At 36.2% G+C, this 26,136-nt stretch overlaps 1 protein-coding gene across 4 annotated transcripts in view; it reads right to left on the reverse strand.

The window, feature by feature from the left end:
* The window catches only part of KCNQ5 (potassium voltage-gated channel subfamily Q member 5), a 275,042-nt gene that overhangs the window by 188,048 nt on the left and 60,858 nt on the right, over positions 1-26,136 (reverse strand). The window lies entirely within an intron of this gene.

The raw sequence follows: 26,136 nt of genomic DNA on the forward strand, positions 1-26,136 counted from the left end.
TGGTCTCTATGGCATGGAAGACTGGGTAGGCAGATACCAGAAAGTTTTTCTATGGGTCTGCACAGCTCACAGCTGCTTTCCTGACCCTCTGTGTGAAGACTAGCAGAAGCCTCCTCCCCATTGAGATGAACAGCCCTTCTAAAAGAGGCACGTTAAGCAGAATGAAAGCCTTGAGTCTTACCTCTGCCACAGGGAAGTGAGAAAGAAGAAATCTGATTTTCATCTGCCTACACTCACTTGCTTTTCATAAAGCTTTTTGACCACCTCTCTGTAACTTAGGAGAAGTCAGCAATAATTCACTCTCCACTGGTTCCAAAATCAAAGCTTCCCTCAGGAAGCCTAAGAGAACACATTCTCCTTGGTGGAGTGTGAATCTAACACACTCTGCAGTGGTATTCCCTATCTTCACTTCATTGGTCTGCAAGAGGTAACCAAAAGTAAACAGAGTTTAAACAGAAGGGGGAACACAGCTGGTGTCTTACTTTTGTAATTGCAAAGTACCTATTTTTACACATTTTCTGTTGTGCAGTAATCAAAATTCTATGGAAACCAATTACAGGACCTATAGCAATTTTGCTATGTCTACAGAATATAGAGAAATATTAGTATGCAATAGATGTAAACATAGAGATATAGGGACAATTTACCCTATTTCATGGTAGAGTTTGTGCGTCCAGAGTTAAACACTTTTGAGGACACTGTGCATACTAGGGATACTTCTGAGATACTTCTATTTCTGGAAGCCTAGGTCAAAGTTTATAACCAGCTACTGAAGAATGTTGCATCTGTCTACTGTCTTCAATTTTACTCAGTTTACTCCCACTTACTGCCTTAAATTTTAAATGAAGTTAGCTACCTTAAAAGATTAAATGCGAGTTGGCTTTTGTTACCTACATGATGTAAAAGAGAGAGAGAGATCTTCTAATACTGGTTTTGGACTCAAATCTTTGGTGTGGAGTGGATGAGCTTTCACAGAAGACACTGCTCCAAGCAGACACATCTCCAAGATATGGAGCTGAAAAACTGCTTCCCTGCCTTACCATTCCCTTTTTTGAGCATCTGGAGTACCACTCATTGGTGGCATTCACTCCTGTGCAAATTAACGTTAAAATGTATTCACCCTTATCATCAACAGTTCATAATAAACAAAAATCACACTCATATTGTACATATACATTAAAGAAACACTAACAAAACTGAAAAAGGAGCAGTATTTTCACTAAGGTACTGGGCTCAAGATTTTTGCTTCATGTCACACAGCTGGTGAAGGAGTACATTAAGATACTGTAACTAAAATGTGTAATTTGGAAGTCTTGAAGGTGTTTTCTGACAAAAACTGAAAACATAAGAAAAGAATGAGTGAGAAAATATGTTCTGAACTGAGAATAGATTTGAAAGGGATGAAAACATAAGGAAGGGATGTGAAATTTGCTTAGGTTAAAGATTTAAAACTTCTGGAATTTGTATCCTATATGATGTGAGGGATCTTGTGGTACCACTGCAGACATACTTTATCAGGCTAAAACAAAACTAGGCTGACAAAGAGCATTTACAAGGAATGAGATAAGGAACTAAATGTTGGACAATTTAAAATGAGCCAAAAGCTCATTTGATATGTTTTCCAATTATTACCAAAAAAACCCCACAAACAAAAAAACCTGAAAAAACCCAGAAGGTGAAAGATAGCATGACTAATAGGAAATTATAAATATATTCAGAAAGTAACACATCTGACAAGGAAGGAATTGCAAAGCTTGACACCCTGGTTGTGTTTTTTTATCTTTTGGTAACCTTTACAAAAACCTGAGAGTAGTGGCACCTGAAATGACTATACAATCACATTTGGACATTTAATAATGCCAGTCACGTTGAGGGAATGGTGAGGTTATACCTCTCTTTGGACATGGAGGATGGAGAGTGTGAGCTGAAGCAAAGGATTTCAGTATTTTGCAACTATCCAGAACAAGACATGTGGCAATACCAATTCAGAAGTACTGAGCAGGAGCTAGCTACAAGTTCTGGAAGACTACATCCTATTAATAATTTTGGCTTAAAGCTGAGACTATTCAACTGAAATAGCAGAGGAGAAAAAAGTGGCACATGGGTGGACCAAGAATGGCTAAAAACCATCAGTGTCAGGTTGCTGTGGAAAAAATGTTAAATATGACCTTGGATTTTAATAGATGAAGTATTTCCAGTATAGACAGAGTGATATTAGCAGCACTGTCTGGAAACTACATCCTGTATACCACGTACAGCTTTGGTCACTGTTCAAGAAAGAAACATTAATCTGAAGCAAAAAAAACCAACTAAATGAGCAAGTACAGAAAGTGAATTCAACACAATATGAAACTCAAAGAGCTTGCTTGTTCAGCCCATCAAAGCAACAGGTGAAAGTTTTTTTAGTTATTTGATTTTTTAAAAAACATGAGTGAGATTATCATGAAAAAGAGATATTTAACCAGTATTCGATGCTATCACATGTTGTACTGACTGCATGATCAAAAAGTACCTATGGAGAATAGGATTAAAGATGAGATTTTTAATTAAAATTGAAAACAGTGAAGAAAACCTATGCAATTTTAAGATGGAGTTAATAAACAAGAAAGCTTCTAATGATCATATCACAGAATCACAGAATAGGCCAAATTGGAAGGGAACCACAGGGATCAACTAATCTAATCCTTAGCTCTGCACAGGACCATCCCCAAGAGTCACACCATGTGCCTGAGAGCATTGTCCAAATGCTTCTTGAACTCTGTCAGGCTTGGTGCTGTGACCACTTCCCTAGGGAGACTGTTCCAGTGTCCAATCACCCTCTGGGCAAAGAACCTCTTTCTAATATCCAACCTAAACCTCCTCTGACAGGCCATTCCCTCGAGTCCTGTCACTGGTCACCACAGAGAAGAGATCAGTGCCTGCCCCTCTTCTTGCCCTCACAAGGAAGTTGTAACTGCAGTGAGATCTCCCCTCAGTCTCCTCCAGACTGAACTGACCAAGTGACCTCAGCTGCTCCTCATATAGCTTCCTGTTAAGGCCCTTCACCATCTTCATTGCTCTCCTTTGGACACTCTTTAAGAGATTAATATCTCACATTGTGGTGCCCAAAACTGCACCGCACCAATGCAGAGCAGAGCAGGTCAATCTCCTCCCTCGTCCGGCTGGTGATGCTTTGCCTGATGCCCCCAGGACACGGTTGGCCCTCATGGCTGCCAGGGCACTGCTGGCTCATAATCAACTTGTCATTGACTAGGACCCCCAGGTCCCTTTCCTTGTCACTGCTTTCCAGTGACACTTTCTCATTCCCAGTCTGTATTTACATCCAGGGTTGCCCCATTCCAGGTAGCAAATCCACCACTTTCCCTTGTTGAACTGCATAAGGTTCATAATTGCCCAGTCTTAAAATTTGTCCAGGTCTCTCTGCAAGGCCTCTTTGCCTTTGAGGGAGTCAACAGCTCCTCCCAGTTTTGTCTTGTCTGCAAACTTGCTTAGTATCCCTTTAAGTCCTGCATCCAAGTCATTTATGAAGAGGTTGAAGAGCACAGGGCCTAAGATGGATCCCTGTGGAACCCCACTTGTGACAGGTCACCACTCTGATGTTACCCCATTCACTATCACCTTCTGTGCTCAACCTGTCAGCCAACTGCTCATGTGCTGCGATGTGTTTATCCCGCTGTGTGCTGGACATTTTGTTCAGAATGATCCTGTGGGAGACAGTACCAAAAGCTTTACTGAAATCTAAAAAGATTACATCAGCTGGCTTCCCTTTATCAACTATGTGGGTTACTGTGTCATAAAAGGAAATCAGGTTTGCTAAGCAGGACTTTCCTCTCATGAAACCATGCTGACTGTGACCACTGACTGTGTTGTCTTTCAGGTGTTTTTCAATACCTTCCAGAAAAATCTCCATAACTTTACCAGGCAATGAAATGAGACTGATGTCACGGTTATGTGTAGGAGCTGGTGATTAGACTCAACAACACAGGAGTAATGTTATATAAATAATGGGCTTACACAGACAGCTAAATAAAAGCAAGACTAGAGGAAAAAGCAGTTCTGGTTGACTCCAAATGGAAATTCTGATAGTCAATGAAATTAAATGGGAAAACACCACAGTTTTTAATTCTCCTTTCAGTCAATAAAATGGTTCACTTTATTCTTGGGTTACTTACTAATTTTTAAAAGACTTTAAATTTTTGTTTGGTTTCAAAACATTATTTCAAAATGAAAAGCTGAAATATTTATTTTAGAAACCACTGAAATGTCATGATTCATCTTTTTAAAGGTGTCTACTCTTTTTAAAGCTATTTAGGCCAAATCTATTTGAGGATTCAAAACAAATTCATAAATTGTTTCCAAGGAGGCACAATCAGCTCAACTAAAGAAGTTAAAATCATTTAGACAAATCCAGTCTTCAAGGACAATAAATAAGAATTTATCTGTAGTCAGAATCTTGGACTACATGTTTGGGATTTAAATATCCAAAAAGGTGCCACATTTTAATTCTAATATTGGATTTTTATTTTTATCTTGACAAGAATAGTGAATTGAAGAATAACTTAACATTAAATAGAGGGTTTTAATATTAAAAAAACCTCTCTGTGGTAGACAAAAGATCACATGAGTATGTGTGTTAAAAGCTGTAGACTTTCAAGACTTCAGTGGAGTAGGGAATTTAATAAGGTTCTTGCAAACGCCTCTATATTTGGAGAAGTTTACTACTTTTCTTTCTTCTTTCAAATATGGTTACATGAAACTGTAAAGAAGAGAGTTTGAGGAATGCATTTCAGTAATTTTAACAATCAAACTGTTTATTGTTAACAAGGACTGAATAAACTGCAACCTTTTCCTTCCTATAAAATTCTATCACAAAATCCTATTCTTAAATAGACTTTAATTAAGAATTCCAAGTGGACTTGATGTTTCCCAAGTACAAAGTTAGCTTCTGTACAACTATGTCAGGTACTTGATAAATGCCAGTGAAACTAAATTAAGCATAGACATAGATTTCATATAATAGCTACAGCTGAATGACCTCTTCAATCCAAAGTGTATTTAAAAAAAAATTGGGGTTGTTTTGTTGTTTTTTTTTTCTTCCTTCTCCCAGGAAAATAGTTTCTTTTAATCTAAATTTCTTATATTTCAAAAATGTGCCTTCTGCATATATATTCCACAATAAAAATTTGAATTTTGCAAAAGAAGTTAAATGAAAAATGTGATGATTTTTGTAGTAATTGAAGTTATTTTTCACTCAGTTTTACTGAACTAAGAAGAGTCAGCAATACACAAAATTGTAGATCTCTAAAGGGGTGGAGGACCCAAAAATAAAAAAGTAAGTACGTTTTTCAGTAACTATTCTTGTGGATTATTCCATTTGACATCCATAGTAAAGTAGATAGATTAACAAATAGTCTGTTTTCAAAAGAAAGACATCTCTGTATTCATAACTAATATAATGACCTCGTTTTATATTAATTTATTTGCTGACATTCCTTTCTCAGAGTAATACAGATGCCAGTTTCAGCTGAGTTGTCCATAAGTACATAATGCTTGACCAAAACAAAATAGTTATGATTTAGTTTCTCCAATGATTATTTTAGACTAAATTTATAACACAGAACTTTACATTCCACCCTGTTCCGATTTATATTTTAGGATAAATGTTAGAAAATATTTACACTGGATATGCAACTTTTAGTCTGGACAAGAGTTCAAAAATTCCAAACACCATAACATGCAGACGCTCTCTTTTAATATCATCTGTAATAGCATGACAAGTCCAGAATACTGAAAGGCTGGTTCTTACTGAAAAAAGCAACAACCAGAAACAAATAGTGCACATAGAAGGTCTTGCTAACAATGCCAGAAAAGTAGCCGAAAATTTTGACTGAAAGGAGTTTACCTGATAAAGAAGTGGAGGACCAGCAAAGTAGGAGAAGTAAACTGAAAGAGAGTAGTTTAGACCAGATATTAGGAAGAAATTCTTTACTGTGAGGATGGTGAGGCACTGGAACAGGTTGCTCAGAGAATCTGTGGAAGTCTCATCCCAGGAAGTATTAAAGGCCAGATTGGTTGCAGCTTTGAGCCCCACAATTTCAAGAGTAGCAGAGGTCAAGCATATAGTTCTCATTTTGAGATTCATAAATTGGGTGCAGTAAAACAGAGACTCTTATGGAGTGGCCATATTGTGGAATACACATTAGGACAAACACCTAGAAGCTGCATTGATATAAATCAAAAGGATGAGGCATCACCACAGCAAGAAAATAAAAGGTAAAAATACTCTCCTCTTCTTGACAAATTCTCTCCATCACGGACAAGATTATGGGCTCATTAGAAACTCCAGAGAATATAATTTGATGCCATGTGATGCAGGACTCTTAGGACTACTTTTGATGCATTAGGGAAGTGCAGTTTTCCTGAAAGTTGTACACGTTTAAGGGTTAGTGAAAGAAAACAGAAATTTTCAGTCACCTCCACCTGCTAGCACAGTTATTTTGGTTAAGGACTGTGATGCTTTCCCCTCGTTCCTTGCAGACAGGTGATGCAGGTGCGTACTGCACACTCTGGCCTCTGGAGTTGCACTTACAGAGTGAAATTTCACTCCCTGTGGAGCAGCTCTTGCCTTTGTCGTTATATATATCCGGGCAGAGAGTTTAAATGGGTAACCAAACCATTCTTAAAAACATACATTTTCCATGCTCCCTTAGCAGAGGGCGCATCCTCTCAAGATGCTTGAATTAAGCAAGTGAAATATCCAAGCAAATTTGTGGCCTGAAAAAAAAAGTATTTTGGGGCTGTTCATATTTATTTTTAATAAATCCTAGGCAAGTTCCAGGGAACTGGGGGTGAACCAGAGAGAACAGAAAAGCTGACAAAGGTAGTTTCAGGATTGAAGGGCTCTTAAGCCCACACACCTCTGCCCCCAAACCTGAGTGGATGACTGATACAGAGTTCAATAAATCTAGTATGGAAATAAGGAAATATTACTTACAGCTATTTCACTGAAATTACAACTGGACAAATATACTAAATATTACCCTAATAAATTTATGTGCTTAGTTGACAGAAAGAGGTATATTGATGCATTAGGATTAGATATATTAGCCTATATGCTGTTCAAGTAACTCAGAACAGTATAACTGCTAAAAAAATTGTGGTACAACCACCACAATCGTATTCAGGAAATAACTGTCAGACTTAGTATCAAATTAGGATCTAATCGGTCTGATCCTGCAGGAACTGGTTGTTGCCCTGTGCTGTTCATTTTTTTCATCAAATGGTGTACACAAATATGTCATCATAAATTGATATGCACTATATTTGTGAGGCAGTGTGTTCAGGTGACCTGTTCTTTGAGTTGAAAAAGAAACAGTGAGAGTTCTGAATCCATCTTTATCTTTTTTTTTTTTGCTGAAAGGCTGAATGCAACTTTATATTTTTTTATTCATTTAAGACCGATGATTTCAGAGAAGGTTAAAATCTCACTAGTAATTCAAGGTCTGGAAAACAAGGTTTCATCATCCATCTTCATTGGAAGTTCACACTGTACAGCTTATCAAAAACAAGATTAGAGATTTGTAACAGGAATAACCTTTAACTTCTGACACCAGTCAGTTCTTCAGAGACAAAAGTATAATAAGATCATATGACTAAAAGTTAAAGAGAGGATGAAAACTGGAAATTATGTGAGAGTTCTTTTATCAGGAAAGCTGGAGCAAGATATCACTGAGTAAATGGACAAAGGAAGTTTCTATTTCTATCATGAATGATGAGGCTTAGTAATTATATGAGGCAATGTGTCTATTGCCTGAATTATGAAAGATGTTCACGACCCACTGTCTAGCTTTAGTATCTTTGAAACTGTGAAATGAATGGAAACTCACTTCCAGCTCTGAGAAAAAAAGAAATCACAACGTGTGCTGCTCTCATGACTCAAAACCACATGAGATTTGCAGACCTTTGCTTATACCCCTCTGGTAAGACATGGCAATGTCAGTATCTGAAAGGTATTTCCACTGTTGTTGCCTTTACCATCTGAACCAGCATGTTACCCAAATACCATTTTAAACCACTTCAGATTATGAGAACACCTCTCAATTCTTTTTTACCTTTTTGTACCTTTAGGACACTAAAACATCCTGCACTGAATTGTAGATAAAATTAATCTAACAACTGGAATACCACAGATACAGTTCTTTGTACTATGGGGAAAAGTAGCGGTTTCTTTTTCAAAACAAGGCTTTTACCCAACCCCAAACTGTTTCTGCACCTTAACAGAAGTTCATTACTCAATATTTTGAACCTTATTATTTCAAACTATCAATGAATTCATCAATCATCAAATATAAGAAAGGCATCATTCATAATCAAAAGAATTTATGGTTGGAGGAATCTATTGTTTCCTACAAACAGTCAAGAACTCCAACACTAATCAGTAAGGTAGAAATAAAACATCTGGCACATTGCAATGTTTGTATTGCACTGATAAAATTCAAAGAGTTCCATAATATATTGACTGAATGGCAGAACCTGCATTTGCAAAAAGTACTGTAACTACTTAATAACCCTCAAGAATTACGCCTTTATATGTGTTTATATATAAAGACTCCACACAGATAAACTCCAGTCTAGGTTTTTGATTTTCCATCTCAGATCTTTTAAAAGAAAAATTATAAAAGTAGTTCAAGTAAAGAAATACCAGAAACTTTTTGCCCCTAGGTATAAATGTGCACTCCTCTGCCCTGTCTGTAACTAAACATCCACGCTAAACAAACACTGAACTATTCAGATTTGAAGAAGCAGTGTACCCATCTTGCTGAAATCACGATCAACTTCAGATGGTGACAGAAGAGAAGAATATACTCTCTGTTGATCAACTATCAGAACTACAGTTACTAAAATTTCTTCTTACTTTTCTAAGAACACAAAAGATGGATAATTAGGTTCACTTAGGCAGAAGGAAATATATAGCAAAAATCAGTACATACTGAACACAGTGGTAATTCTCACTAGATCTGTAGTTCTGCTTTGGCATAGTGCTGACTGGCCCATTGATGTCATAATTCAATGAGGAATTTTTCTGTCCCTGTCAAGAAATGAAAGTTCAGTAGCTTCTGTATCAGGTTAATATAAATGTAGCTTCAACTAAATGTTGAAGTATAATCCTACTCAAGGCTATCTCTTGTTGAATAAGCAATGGAAATACGACTAAACACCCTTCTAGGTAAACAGCCTTCTATGATGTCTATCACTCTTTGTTCCAAGTTCAATAGCAGAGACCAGTCATCTAAGTCTGTTGTTCAATGCATGCCACACTGGAAAATCAAGATTCAAAATTGATGAGAATTAGTCTTATTGTCTATTATAGTGCATATTCTTTGGAGTATTATTTTGCAAAAGTCAAAGATTTAACAATTGCCTCGCATAAAGATATACCAGTATAAAAGTGTACTATCATAAACGATGGACTCTGTGGCAAGTGGTGCATTAAATAAGCCTGGTTTGACTTTGTCCTCATGAAAACAAATTCCAGTCCAGATTAATCTAAAATTAATTTCAGGTACCAGTGTGCTCAGACTAGGGCGTACAGCTGCCCTGCACATTCCACTACAGTTGGCAGTGTCAAAGAGAAACTTCCCAAGGAAATTCAGCTCTACTAAAATCTCAATTGTCTGCTAGAGTTGCCTGTTTGTGTTGGTAAATTATGGACAGAATCTTGGCAGATAGTTATGTACCTAAAATTCGGTGGCATTTAGCTGAGTATCATTGCCATATAACATACCCCAGGAACAGTCTGGCTGACTATTTACTAACATATGTGGCCAGTTTTAATTCTTTTCTTCTTACTTTATGCTTAACACTCCCAAAGCAAATTTTCTGATAGGAAATGTGAATGTTAACTGAACTCATTCAAAGTCTCAACATAATTATTTTAAAAGTGACATTCTACAACAACTGAGCCAGTGAAAATATTTCAGCTGAAAGTGGTGCTATATATTCTACTTTTTGTTCATTTGTAACAGTTTGAAAAGGTTGCCTGCTCTGCCTATCTAGTTTTCAAACCAATTGGATGCTGGCATTCTGTAGTTCCATTTCCCCCCACATTTCAAATGTTTTAGGGCTCAGTGTTTTTCTGCCAAAGTACCAGAGGAGAGAGATAAAAAAGACAATATAGTGTTTGCACTTCCGTCTGATTATTTGTGCAGAACATACAAATCTGAAGAACCACACAAGTATATTTCTCAGTTCTTCCTTCTCTGCTAATTTGGTACTAAACTACTTAACTGTCAGGATTGCTCCCTGATACCACCAATTTGGACTGTGATTTCATTAAATAATCATTTCCAGGGTAATACCACCCAAATGAGTGTGCAGCTGGTGAAACACCGCAGCTAGAATGCAAGAAAGTCTGCTTTAGTTCCACCTCCTTGTACCTGCTTATATTAAAAATAATGAATATGCACAAAACCCTGCTACGCAATAGAACCTGAGAACTTTACTTACTGCTTTGTAATCCTGATCGAACAATTTCCACTAAGATCAAAAGAAATCATTTTACCTTTCAAGATTTTTTTCCTCTCATATTCTTTGGATCTAAAACTGCAATATTCATTTTATCCTCCAAGCACAATCATCCTTATCATATTTTTTGCAGATATAATGTGTACTGATTTGTAAATATTCTACATTTTATTCTGTGTTTTTTGTTGCCATGTAGCATCCAAACAGCAGTTATCCTTGACATTCTATACTCCACATAAATCAAAATTGGACCTAGGCTCTTCACAGGCCCTGAAAAAGACAGTGGTCCCTCATTTCCTCTCCTTTCTTAGCATTTTTCTTTTTTCTTCAAAGGAGTTCAAATGTTTCAAAAATTGCAGTTAGTTGGTACAGGAGGTTTTTAAAGGATGTGTTTTCAAATCTATTTTTCAGAGGATGTTAATAGCTCCATCCTTTTTTGTATGTGTAATGGGATAAATAGAATAAGTAATGGTTCAAGATAGAGCAACTCTATCAACTAGTTATAACAACTAGTAAAATAGATAGCTTTAGGTATAGCAAAACTACCTAAACGCTGGTAACACTAAAGCACATTACGAGGTGCATGAATCTATGAATTCATGCTAGAAGGTGAATTATACACAGAGCTAATCAAGATTAATCTTACTTACAATGAGATCTGGTTTCATCAATAGCATAAAGAGTGATTTCTGACAGAAGACCCAAGGATAAGCTCCAGTCTTTAAGCTATACATCACATATTTAGTTTGTCCAAGCACCAAAATAGCATGACCACTATTTAATCAGATGTTGTATTTCCTGCTCTCTTCAATCTTTCCTTGTCAAACTGTGAGTACTCCTTTGAGAGTTTAACTGGTCTTCTAGTTTTCCTTTCTGCATATAAAATATAAAAGCTTTCATGAAGCTCAAATGTTCAAAGCTAATATGGTGATCTATCTCAGCAGTAAAAGATGAACAACATACACATCAATAGATGTAAGGAAAAGAAAAAGAAAGCTGGGAGTGGTACAAAATTCACTTCTTTAATCTGAGAAAATCAGCATATAGAAACTTAAGTACAGTAACACTTTTATATGACTCATCAAATAACAATGAAAAATCATGTCCTTTTAAAAATATGAAGTGCTTGCTAAATTATCAATCAACAAGTCAACTGTGAGAGATTAAACAAAGAAGTAAATTTTTCTCAGACTCCATAAACTAGTATAATGAGTTCTTTCACATGTCCCTACCTAACAAAAATATCCCCTTAAAATGAATTTATCCAGAACGGGCAAACATTTCATTCACAAATCTTGTCTTGTCATTGATTTGAAAGAATATTTCATGAGCATATGATTGTCAGATTTGATTATGTAAAGAATGGAGGAAATTTAAAATATGCACTTTCAAGTATTTCTCAGACATTTAACCTGAGCAATATGGTACTTTAACATCAGTTTATATTAGATGTTTCCAAACTCTGGGTAAAATATAACCAGCTATAATGGATACATCAGTTTTGAGACCCTGTATAAAAAAGACAGAGAAATAGAAGTAAACACTATAGCATAGCAAATGTCACTGGAGTGGGTTTCATTATTTTATATGGGAATATATTAGTAGATAAAAATAGAATTAACAAGAAGATAAAATAAAAACACAGGTCCACTTTTCTCTCCTCTAGTGATACCTAAAAACCGTTGGGGAGGTGAAGGTAATCCTTGCAAAGATTGTGCAAGATCCATAAAATGTGTAAAACACTGATGAAAAAAATTAAATTTTTTTGGTTTCTCTGTAATACAAATAAAGGCTTTTCCACAGAAAACTTCAGATCCATCAACTCATATTCCCTATGAAGAAGCAGAGATTACTTGACAAGTCTCAGATATGGGTTTTCTTAATTTCTTTTATGAACCTACTATCCTATTTCACTTATTTATTTCTATTGCAGTTTCTTAACTTTCCCTCTGTCTCTTAAATTGAGTAATACATGTGGTAAAAAAGCAACATGAATAACCATTTAGCTTGGCTCCATTCTGAAGGAATTTTTTAATATATAATAGAAGAACTTTGTATCAGATAAAGAGCATTCTCATATTCAGACATTATAAAATTTCTGAATGTCTGTAAATGAACAGTTTATAGAAATCTTCTGTTACACAAATGTGGAGAAAAGGGCTATGTGTATAAAGACTAAACACCTCAAAAAACTTTGAATTTGTACAACTTTTATACAAGCAAAGAGGTATTTATTCTGGTAATTTCGAAGGCAAATTTGACAATCACTAAACACTATTTCTTCTAATAAAGCATGCTTACATTTCATGAGACCACAGTTTGAAGTCGTAACATGAAGAGGCAGCAGTGGTTATTTATCAATAATGCCAAAAAGTATATTAGTTACTATGGCAAAATCATGTGGGTTATTGAGAACACACAATGTGAATTGAAAAGAGAGAACTGAAAAGGCTATGACATTTAATGGTGTAATTAGAAATGTAATGATTCTGTTTGACCTCCAGGAGCTTGGGATTCATTCTGTTGCTTTAACTGAGTAGATTTATCTTTCCAGATTTGAATGCCCTTTGTAGTTGACTACATTTCTCCTACTGCTGTGTCAGAGTCTTTGTATTTGAACCTTATTGTTAGCCTTTATCTCAGCAGTGATTAGCCGTCAGGATGACAGGTTAGAGGTGCTTTTATTGTCTGGGCCTTTGGTGACTTCTGTTACAGCTTTTCATCTCTTATCTTCAAGTGTTTCTCTGCACACAAGAAAGAAGCTTCTTGGAGACAATTTAACAGGTTGAAGTGACCTGGGACATTCTGTCTCTTTCTGTTTGATGAATGTAGGTCTTCTATAAGAATTATGTGGGGCAAGTCTGAGTACAGGATGTACTAGAACATGGAAGGTCCACCCCTGCTATTTTAAAACCGCATCCAAAGATTAACATCACAGTTACATCTAACAGATATATTACTTTGGGAAAATATGTTTATGTCTAGGTAGCAATTTGTAATGATGTTTGGGCAGGAGCTAGTTGTAAACATTAAGAAAAAGCAATCATAATATAAAGTGTACAGAATATAGAAAACACAAATGACAGAACCAATAAGCCACCTAAAATGTAATGTTGGAGCATTTCAAGTAATAATGTTCAAGCTGGCTAAAATGCTTTTTGCTTGATCCACTTCAAAGGGGGAGTAAGCAAGTTTAAACACTAATAACATTTCAGTTACAACACTGACTATTTTGGAGAAACTCAGAAGTCAGAAACTAAGTAGCAGGTGTAAGTGGCATGAAAAAGAGGAAATTTTGGAAACAAGAAACAAACTGGAAAACTTAATGCTAGAGTATCTTGAAAAAAAATCTGAAAATACAACTACACTAGTCTTTTCTGTAGGAAAGTATACAATTTTTTTTAAAATACAAAATTATTTAAGCTAGCAGGACTTTTAGATCTGCATCTATATGAAGCAAATCCACTTGACTTTTAAAATCTGCAGATTTACAGTTAAAATCCCCTTGTTACTTGAAGGTATAGTCATTCTAGCAACAATGGTCAGGATTGGTAACCTAGGGTTTCGCTAATCCATTTCTATTTCTCTGAAATTTTTATAGTTTTCTAGTTGCAAAACTGATTTTTAACGAGGAGTGAAATGCCAGGGATTACACTGGCTAATTGTATGCCCGGCTAGGAAGTGATTGCAGTTGTACAGAACTGTAACTGGCTTCAAATTGGCCAGAGTTGATTTCTTCTTCATCTCTATCTTTTATGCTAGTACATGGAGATAAGTTCAAAAAGCGAAAAATAGTGACTATGCAAATGTTAAATGCTGATTTATGCTATCTGCAAGTTCCTACAGCATACACCATTTCCCAGCTGATTAGCTTGATAGTGGCAGTAAATGCATTTGCTTTGGTGTTTCTAAAACACAGACTTTTTTTTACAAGAGACCTTACATTCTCCTCTCCCAAAATGGTCATAAGCCACAGAAGGAAGAAGAAGATTTTAAATATCCCCCTAGAAGTAAACATATGTGTCATACAGACACAATCCTGACAGTTCACTGGATTTTCTTTTTAGCATTTCTAGCATTTTCTAAGGGCCTGGATCACAAGATATGAAGCATTCAAAAATAAGACAAAGTTGTTTGTTTGTTTGTTTGTTGTTTGGGGTTTTTTGTATGTGTGTCTAATACCTAAGTTGTTGTTTTGTTTCTTTGTATGTGAAAGATATTTTTCCTTCACACAGACAGAAGTCTAGAGCTTCTAAAGGCATAAGGATGATGCCAATTTACTACAGTTACTTGCTAACTTCTTAGTGGCAAATAAAACACTAGCATACATAATGTGCTGAATTAGCCATTCTAAATTAAAACCTGCAAGAAAAAGTAGGTCTTTTTTCTTCTATATCTGCTTTCCTCAGATAGCTGCCCACTTTGCAAAAGGTTGGGAGAGCTGGACAGAACAAAATAAAATGGAGAGGAAACAAAAAAGAAGGGAAGACCATGCACGCGTTATAAATTTATATTTTATTCTGATTTAAAAATCCAAGTATTATAAAACCTTCAAGATTGTGCTTGTTGGCTGCTGGCAAAACATACTAATTTTCTGAGACAATAAACAAACACAAAACTTGGGAGCAAACCTCTAGAAAATCATGTTAATATGAACTGAATGGTCATTATCAGCTCTAAGAAAGTAAGTCCCCTAGTTACACATTGCTCACAGGCAACACAGCCATTGCTAGGCCATGTCTGAAACCAGCTTTACCTGGAAGGATATCATGCTTACAATAATTTAAGATCTGGTTTTGGCCTTCCTTTCCAGCCTTCCTTTCCAATACGTGGCATTTTCCGAAAAGGCATCTTGCTACTGACATTCAAATAAAAAGGGACAACTAATTTCATGCAAAGTGTAACACACAATGAGACAGGGAGGGAATGTATCCTGTTGGCCAGAAGCAAATCAACAACCTCCAAGTTAACATGCATTTGAAGAAAGACAAACATTCTTTGATGTATCACAAGATGAACAGCTGAACTGATCTGCTAAATCTTCACAGTCATGGATGTAATGCCTGTTTGAGATATGTACTAACTTCTGTGTCAGAAAAAAAGAATCACAGCATAGGAGAAGACATATGAAGGAATAATTGCATTATCCAGAGACAGGACACACTGGAACCTGATTTTCTAGTATTTTCTGTTTTACACTTTTAGCTCCTGCTGCAGTGCTGCAGAAATACATGGGCTCTGCAACGAAATGCAATTAAAAGCATTTACGCCCTCTCACCAACTGTAACTACAGTAGTTACACCTCAAAAGCCACAAACAGGAAACAACAAACAGACTCAGAACAAAAAAAGAAACATCTGGGGGGTTTTATTTTTTTCAAAAAGCTGTACAAACACCATATTTTCAGAAGGATGTTCAGCAAGGAAGCAACATTCAAATTCAGCTTTCACTGACTGAGGACAAATGGTTGCTTTTTTAGCTAGTGGTAAAACAGCACAAGAGAAATCACCATCTCATGCCTCTCCGAGTACCCTTACATACATCAATTAAATAACATGTATAAAACCTCACTAGAAACTTACAGACCGAGAATGACTTAGGACACATGCCAAAATTCGATACTACTCTGCTTGGATGCAAAAACACATCCATTGCAATTTCTTCTTTCCAAATATACAAATTAAGTAAAGCACTGAAATGAGATTTTACTACAAATGTTTTTCAGGCACTGTTCAAATCTGTGTCCTTGCCCTCTTCCTTTTCTGGACATGTTTAAAGATATAAATCCTTGTAGGATTCCCCTTCCTAGTTTTAAAAAAAGTCAGTTGTAGGCTGGTTCCACTAGTTGCAAAACCATAACCAAGAGATGAAGAGCAGAGCCACCCCTCAGCCATCACAGAGAGGTACACCTTAGCCCATAAGCATCTACCAGACTCCCTGCCTATGGTCTCCTCTGCCGTTCACAAGAACACATCACCCAAGGATTGTCAGGAAAGTGGTCACTGCCACCTTGGTGGCAGGGCAAGTGTGAGGGCAAGTCTTGTTTTTGTCTCTGTCACCCTCTGCTTTCTAGGAGCCTCAGGCAGTGTTGGTTCAACCTTGGTGCAACTGAAGGCTTATTCTTCTCTACCAACCTTTGTTGAGCCATCAGCAACATCTATTCATGAAATAACGAGTACTCCTCCACAAGCAAGCCTACGTTACTCTCCATGTTTCTTTAATAGAGTTCCTATCCTGAAGAAATAACATCCACCACATCGGCTGTCCTCCATACAACACAGTGAAGGCTTTTTCACTATGCAGAATGTAATGTTTTAGATTTAGGATGGCTAATATTCAGTGGCTTGTCTTATTGAAATTTTATGAGTGAACAAGAATTAGATACACTTGAAAAAAAGAATTAGTAAAAAAAAAGTTATAAAGAACAATACGAGATCAAAGTTATAAAGAACAATATGAGATCTTTTTCTCCTTGGCAACATCTCAAGCAAACAGGTTTATTAAAAATTTCATACAAGTTTTCAAATGAATATGTAAGTAGGAAGCATTTTTTTAACTGTCTGGCCACATTACTAATCTCATTAGTTTGCTTTGTGAAGCACAAGTCAAAACAGGGGAAATGTCAGTTTATGCCTAAAACTAGCCAACAGTTGGCAGAAAAAACTTCAGTAAGTTTGAAAGACCCCAGAATGAAACTTAAACAAATGTGGGTCTATAAGAAGAGAGAAGGCACACTGCCTCAAAAACAAGAGGAAATGTTACTAAAAATTCAAATCCCTCAAAAAGCAGGAAAACTATCAATAAAAAAAAGCAACCAAAACCCTCCCCTCTACCAAAAACAAACAAACAAAAAAGTGTGACACAATGATTTACTCTCATAATAGACAGAGCAAACCTATGAAAGCAAACCTATAAAAATAATTTTTCTAGCACTTCAGCTCACAAATATGTGGAAATGCCAACAGAAGGATGCCTATAGCAAGTAGAACTTTTCAGATGCACAATCTTCACTGTTGTGACTAAGGGTGATCACAATTGCCCTTATGAACTCCATTTTAAAATCCAAGCTATTTCAAATTACATTGAAATATAAAGTAGTGATTACACACATTGTTTGGAGACTTTCAGGAAGGTGTTCCAGCCCACATAATTGGAATTAATTTTAAAGCCAAAATAGTAATTTAGTTCTGCTCCCTAGAGGTGACTTACATTCAAAGAACAATAATAAAGTGGTACATACTAGAAAGAAGCTGTAAGATTTTTAGGAGTATTAACTTCAGTCAAGTTTGTTTATTTTGATGTTCATTACAAACATGTAAATATTGGGTGCCCATGACTAGCTGAGCAGCACCTAGAGCAGGTTTTACGTATGTGAGTGAAATATGAGTGGCAGAAAGGCTTGTTTGTTGCCACCATTAAATTGGATGAGCAATATCATGCCTCTTTCATCGGACCAGTCACACGGTAATGTAGCACAGATCAGCCTGCATGCTTCCCCAAAATGCTTTGAATAGATCCAAAGAACTAAAAATTAGTCGCAAAAATGCAAAATAGTAATTTGAATAAAAAAGACAGTGTGAGAAAGTAACAGGTTATTCACAGTATCGACAGATATGAAAGAAAGCTAATATAATTAACAGATGGGTTTTAAAATGCATATTCTATTTGTTCTACCTTATTTCTAATCCCTTTGCATTTTAGATTAATTAGTTTTTTGTTTTTGTTTTTGTTTTTTTTTTAAATGCTGCAGATCCACCTGCAGGAGAAACAGGGATACCTGAGCGTTTGCTCTTCCTGGACTTCCACATCCTCTGCCACAGAAACAGAAAATTATGTTTTAGCTCTGCATAGATGCATGTTAAGCAAATGAATAGGAAGAATTTATAAAAAATGTGGTGCCATTACGTTAATATCTATGTCTACTTGTATTTTTATTATCACAGCTCAGGAGTATCATTACTGTTTATACTTACCAGTATAAACTTCAAACTACTGATCATCCAAGGCAAAGGGTGTGACAGGAATACTCTGAAATCCTTAACATGCCTACCAAGATTTTCCACACTGAAAGCCCATGAACTGCCTTTCATCCCAGTAGGGGCAAAACCATTGCCACACAGTTGGCCAGGCAGCTAAAGAAATTACTGTTGGGCATTATCTTGCTATACACATACTGTGCTATTCAAATATCAATAGTAGGTATTTAATAAAATACTAAATGAGAAAAACAGATATCAACCTTACAGCTAGATTACAAGAAAGGTACCCAGAAAGGTGGTGGAACATTCCCCCTGAATATTTCCATGATCTGACTAGATGAATTCATTGTGACATGATCCAGTGTTGGAGACACCCGTGCTTTGAGTGGGATCTTGGACAGAAGTTCCTTTCAGCTAAGTTGTAGTTTACACAGAGAAAGCTTTCCATATACATCAGGAAAGGAGACATCAGACAACATTTGAATGGGAAAAAAAGAATAATTCAACTCACATATGAGTTAGAGACAACTTGGCAAGAAGACAACACAGCAAATAGGTCCTAGATAGGAGAAAGTAGGTTCAGAGCAGATATGTGAGTCATCGGCACAAAGATGATGACTTAGTCTATGTTCAAGAAAACCATCCACTGATGTGCTGGCAGCAGTAAAAAAGACCTGAAAAATAGACACTTTGGGCACCTTCAACAAATCCAAACTAGGAAGGAAAAGACAGAAATCATTAGAAAAGCAGATGCATGTGGAACAAGTTGATCCTGAGGAGGTAACAATTACAAGAATACCTTTTGTATTGGCTCCAGTGTCCTGGAAAGGTCAATGGGAAAAACAGAAAGCTGGTGGTAAGATTTGACTGAAAAGATGAATTAATCAGAATTCTATAACTAAAATACTAAGAATTAGAACCCAGGAAAGACTGTTTTTTTTCTGGGTACCCCTTTCCATCCCACAGCTTGTTTCTGGCAGCTTTCTGACTGCCCTCTCATATGCTATGTTTAAATTGTGGGTCTCCAGAAGTTGAACTTAGAACTTATAGACAGGATTTGCATCAGGATCCTGGACTTGAACTGCAAGCCTGCATGGTGCAAAAGAGAGATGCAACAAAACCAGCAAGACAGAAGGATGTATTTGTTTGGGGGTTTTGTTGGTTTGTTGTTTGGTTGGGTTTTTTTTTTTTTTTTGGTATGATATCTGACAGTATAATTTAATATTTGAAGAATTTCAGACACACATTCTTGACTAATGCAAGAAAATAATGTGAGTGTTCTTATAATATTTTCCCTTACACAGAGGCTGTTTTTCTGTTAGTGTTGTGTTTTCTCTCTTTTGGCAATCATGCTATCCAACTACTCCTGAGAAACACAATATACAAGGTAACTGTATGGGAATATGCTAAGAACTATAATTGAAACTAATTTGCCAGGTAGACTGGAATGTTTTCCTAAATTAACAAGCCTGGATGTAATAGGCTTGGTTTTGATCATTTGATCATTTAGATTTACACCTGTATAATCAAGAGTGACATACTTAAGAGAAAGTCTTCACACCACTACTATCACTTGCCAATACGTATTTCTGCAAGTGCAATACTCCAAAGTGGGTGTGTTCTAGTTTGTTTCTGAAGTCTCAGCCATAGGTACTACTTGTATAAATATGTAAATGATCTTGTGTGTAAGAATTAGCACCACACACAAGAGGAGTCTTGTATGTGGAGTTAGTAAATGGTCTCTTCATCAGAAGCTAAACTAAAACTAAGATAAGTAAGTTCCCATAGGAAAGCAAACTTTGAAGTATTTGAAATATTTGAACAGATGAAACTGAAAACATGTGTATACTTGCCTTTAACATTTCCCTGGTTTACTTTTCCCCTCTACAGAAGAGAGTTTATCACACTCAACAGTCTTTAGGGATACTTCAGGAAACAATGGCAAGTGCAAAGTAAAATTGCCAACCTAAAATTTAAATCACCACTCTTTTCAAGTAATTGCATGAATAGCTAGGAACATATAACATTTCCTCTTGTTAGATAAATGGATATATTTCACAAAGAAGAAGATTAATGTGCAATTGAAGTAGAATAACAGCTATAAACAGAAATTAAAGTGGTCCATTAAGACACAAGATCCTAAAAACAATATTCTAAATCTAATCTCAGAGAATGAATAATTGCTGGACCTTTGCATTCCTCTTAATGAATCTATTTACACATAATTAAAACTATTTATCCTCCTTCAAGTCTGAGATGTCTTGGATGACATATTAGCAACTTGAAGTCTTCAGTTTGCAATTTGTTTTTAAGAAAACCATTTTGTGGGGAAAGAGTAATATTCCTTTCAATTTTATTGAATGCCAGATCTTTTATTTGCAAATTATTTCATGCTAAAGTTCAGGTAGAAGATATTAACTTTTAATTAGCAATGAATAAAAGACATATTGTTATTTTGGCTACATACCTTAGGAATTACTAATAGAAAGGTGGCAGTATCTGTGGTTTGCACTTGTTAAAAGTGGCATACTATCTGCAGTTGCTGTTTACTTTATCGCTGTATCTTTTTTACACAAAGAACAGCATTTATCTTAGAGTACTGACAGTTTCACTATAATTAAAATCACATTTTAATTACTTTCTTTGATGGTGTCAGAAAAAGCATGACTGCTACATCTAGTTATGTTGTACAGAATCACTCCTCCAGATGCCCTGATCACATGCTGGCTGGACTTGGTCTTTCTTGAATGTGGGTGACCAGAACTGCAGAAGACATTCCTGCAAAAGCCTCAAGATCATCCCATGATTTCCAGTCAACATTTCCCTGTACTATTATGACCACATTTACCTTTTTCACAGACACATTTTGGTAAGACTGGTTATACTGTGACCAGCCAGGATCTGATTTAGAGCCGTTTTCACCACTGTGCATATCCAGTTCTATGAATAACAAAAAGACGGGACATTCTTGAAGTTATGGAGAAAAAGGTCTGTTCTCTTCCCTGCAGCTTTGTTTTCTGTATTCTCTTTCAGAAAAAAAAAGTTCTACTTTAGGCCACTTAGATGTATAAATTGCACTTACATATACATCTTTCTGACTTTACATAGTAAAAAGACACTGTTTCACTGTTACCCTCTGTACAATGGAAAAAAAGCAAGATTGCTAACAATTAGTGGCTATGAATAAGCATAGGGTCACAAGTCCATTGGGCATTAATTATAAGGAACAGCAGGGAAGCATGCTTTCAGAGAAAATTTAATTGTACTAAATGCTATTCATTAAAGGGGAGATTACTGTACATTAAAACTTGTCTAGTTAAGAAGTTATGCCATTACTGGCATAACTTTTCCATCCCCCTTATGATAAGAAAATGATTTTTTAAAGTTATAAAAAGACAATCTAGTTTTAAAAGTTGTATTATATAAAATGCATCTCATCTCGTAAACCATTACCTAAAGTTCAGAGTTCCTGGAAAGTTACCAAGGGAGGATGAAAAGTTCGTAATGAATACCAGCAACTGTGCTACCACAGAACAGATGGAACTTTTTTCAGAAAAGATCAATTTAATATTAAAAAAAAAACAAATTCAAGAAAAGAACTGTAACTTCTAGTAAAATATGATTGAAAGATAAAATACAGATGTAATGTTAAATTAAGTATTCTAGTTCCAGTGTACTCACTGGTAGGAAAAAGATCGTTGGGATAAAATAATCCTAGGTCTCTACACTCTGAGTTTGCTGCTGCAAATAAACAGTCTCCATCAGGAATAAACAGCTTGGTTAATTGTTTTACAGAGACTGGGGATGGAGTTCATTCACTGAACATTATCTTTACCCGTTCTAATGTCAAACAGAAAACATTGATACTGTAAAGCATCTTAGTCTTGGGATTATTCAGATTTTTTAAAATTACAAAGCATAATTTTGTCAACGGAATTAAGACAGTCATGATTTCAAATCAGGGAAAAAATTAAGTATAGATTAATATGCATTAATAGATTATAGATTATAGATTACCTATAATACAATTTTTTCATCATTAACAAAAGAAAGTTTTATATTTCAAAGTTCAAGAAAGTAAAATCTGTGAGAATGTGCTGACAAAATTGTGGAACAGCTTCCTTACAGAAAACTGTGGGGGTCTTTACAGAAAAATTATATTTCTTCTGTTACTTATCTGCATGATTCTGCTACTTGTCATGTAAAATTAAGTTTATTATAATAGAATTAAAAAGAAAAATTCTGAAAAGGAGTGCAGACACACAGCATAAATTGAGACAGAATGTAATTACAACTCTTTCTCCTAGAGACTGATGGACTCCAGACATCAAAATCTAGTTTGTAAACTAATTTCCTTGAAAAATTCAGCTTGAAAAACAAGAAGTGATTCAGATTCATGGTCTGTTTGCTACCTTACTGTACATTTATTTATTTTGTTTATTAACTGGAAGGTATTTGAAATTGCAGAACTGCCATTCAAAATATACAAATTTGTGTAAGCACTGTAAAATATCTTGCTACACAAAGAAATATGTCATTGCTTTAATGCAGCAACTGATGATTTAAACTCTAAAGGCTAGGAAGAGAGGAGTCCAAAAGGAATGATACCTGCCTTTAAGCACGAAGATATATTATTCAAGGCACAATGAAACACTTGAAAAGCAGAAATTAACAGTTGCCTCAAGAAAATACAGCTTTCTGTGCTGAATACATCCTCTCAAAAGGCAGACTAATGTAATTAGCAATCCTCTTAAGACCATTTATATACTGTAGAAGCCACAAAACCAAACAAGTGTCTCCAGCAAGATACATTATTACAAGTCCAAAGTCATTTACGTGAGGCATCTATAAGATTAAAGAATTAAGCACAGTGCACCTATCTATTTAGTTACCTACTTTCTTCCACTCTTAGAAAGGCAGAGGTCAGCATGGGTAAAAGCCTCTTCCAGATACCTGTTGTGCTCACATCCTTGGAGAGCCAGAAGCATAGAAGCCTCACTTGGATGTTGTATAGCCACAGCAGGTGATCCTGTTTGGATTTCTTTCCTCATCTCATCTGCTCCCCAAGGTACTACTGCTACTCTCTGAGGTTACCAGGTATCGTGCTTCTAAGAGAATAAAATTATACATAAAAAAAGGAGACACAGTTGTCTTCCAAGAATCCCCACAGAAGCCCTGGGAAAGGTACGTGTCATTGGCAGAAAAGGAAGAGTGGGAACTGAGTCATACCAATCGAGTGCAGTAATTGTAGTTCACAGGAGAAAGCTGGGAACTTGCTATCCCTTTGGCGAGCCCACAGCACTGCCAGGATTGGAGCAGGTAGCTCCTCAGGTTCCCATGCAGCTTGGAGAGACCTTTAAAGCCATGATGAGGCTCTTTCTCCCTACACTGTGAGTTATGCATACATATAAAGCGTCAAACCTATGGGGTACTTGGCTGAAACGTCTCCAGCACAGGATCTGTAAAGAGACATGGGGTGTTGGCATGAGTGCTCAGTGACACTCACTGGGTAACTCTGATAAACTGAGTTTCTTTTTCATCTGCACTGCAACAGGACAAACGCAGATGATCCAGGACATTTCTGCTCTCTAATTCAGATTACTGAGAAGAGTTCTGTAGGACAGAAAAAAAGATTTTGCATGTGGACACAGAAAGGGGATTCAAGCTAAAGTAAAAGCAGTTGCTTACAGTCTGTTTGCAGGCCTGTAGCTGAACTCTGAAATTAGAGATATTGCATTTCTACAAGTTTCATGTTTTCCTAAAGCATTTATCTAATAGTATTTAATTATATTATTAGCACAGCAAATTAGCAAAAGCTAGTAACTCTTCAAAGCAGAATTATTATTTTCAGTACTGAAAGAAAGCCTTAATTTACACGATGTAATACTAGCTGCAGCAAGATCTTAGGAAAGTCTTTGCATCGGTTGCTTCCCTGAAGCTCAGGTTAACTGATGGCTTATTTTTTACAATGTTTACAATATATTTTTACAATTTTCTCAAGTTGCATTATGTGAAATACAACTTATTTTTCCAACTCCAATTATTTTTCATTCAGTAAAAACAATGCTTAATGCTGAGCTTAAATTGTTGAATGTTTTGAACATGGATATTCTTATCAGACATGCACTGTTTTCTTTTTAGCACCTTTGCCTCAAATATTGATTCACAACTACACAGAGAATGCATTAAGATATAGCAGATTTTGGAGAAGTAGAAGTGGAAACACATATCTCAGGGTTAAGTTTAGCTGAAATGTCACAAAACAGCTGCTGATCTGCTGCTTTTCAAGGTCCTGCTTTTCATCAGCATGGGGACTATAAGCCGCATGCTCAGGGTTTTGCAAGGAAGGAGTAAGTAGGGAGATACCAAGGAAAAAGAAGAATGCTGGGAGTCCAGCCAAACCGCAGGTACCAGTAGCATCACTGAGATGCAGCCGAGAGAGAATGAAGAGGTGTCTCCAGTCTCTGGGGCAGCACTCCTGGACAGCCTCCTGGAAAGCTCAGGCCTGGCCTTCCTATTTCTTTTATTGGATTTACAGCAATGGAACTGCACTGATGCTGTGCTCATTGGTATAATGTTATTTCTGCTGCAGACTCTGCAATGCCTTGGATCCTGACAAAGCTGCCACGCTCTCTGGACAGCTGGAGGTGCTGCGATGGGTGATCCTCACTCAGCCAAGAGAGTCACCTCTGGCTGTGACCCCTTGAAATGAAAAAAATAAAGGACTCTAACCCTGACGTGAAATCACCTAGTTAATCACCTAATTGCTAAGCTGGAGAAGAATCATCACTCTTCCTTTTGCAAGGGAAAGGAGATGAAGGGAAGACAGAAGAGAAGAACATCAGGTAAAGACTCTACCCACGAGAGCTAATGGGCAGAACAAGGCTCCTACCGGAGGTTAATAAGGGAGGGGGATGTCAACATCACAAAGGTCAGTACCAAAAGAAGGGATGAAAACTGCTGTAAAATTGAAAGGTGATAAAATTCAGGTACAAGAAACCCACAGGTGGTTTGCATGACATCTGTTTAATTTGTAATATTGAGTAATAATTTGTACAATACAAAGTTACCATATGATTTTAGGATATTTTATATTGTATTGAGTAGTACCAATTTATTTTTTTTTTTTGAAATCTATCTCTCTGAATATACCATCCAAACTGTAAACTGTAAAGTTGCTAAATTAGATGCAATGTGCTTTTTTTAAAGGTGATTACCTTTTCTCCCAAACTTAAAGCATTGTAATACAGAGCAGTGAAGGATAGGTTTTACAAGGTCCTCTTGATTTTTCTTCTTGGAGAGATGCTTTTAGAAAAGAAATCATAAACGTTTCTTCACACTCACTAACAACATTTATCTAAATCAGTATTGTAGTTTAAGAAAACAGACCATGAGACAGAAAATTTGAGAGAATGACTTATACAGTGCAGAATAGTCTGAATGTCTTTCTAGATGAATGAGAATAAAATTATTTTTAGAACTAGCCTTTCTGCTGCAAAATTCTAATGTCTCAAGATAGTTCATGGAAAAAACCACTGAAACCAAAATATTTTTAAAAGATTTTGAGTTTCCACTCAATTCCTCCCTTATATATATATTAAAAGAAACCTACAAGGAGTGGAGTAAACCCCAC

The sequence above is a fragment of the Empidonax traillii genome, unplaced genomic scaffold (assembly GCF_003031625.1).
Source record: "Empidonax traillii isolate 1590-97213 ecotype Southwest subspecies unplaced genomic scaffold, ASM303162v1 scaffold139:size1643147, whole genome shotgun sequence".
Lineage (NCBI taxonomy): Eukaryota > Metazoa > Chordata > Aves > Passeriformes > Tyrannidae > Empidonax > Empidonax traillii.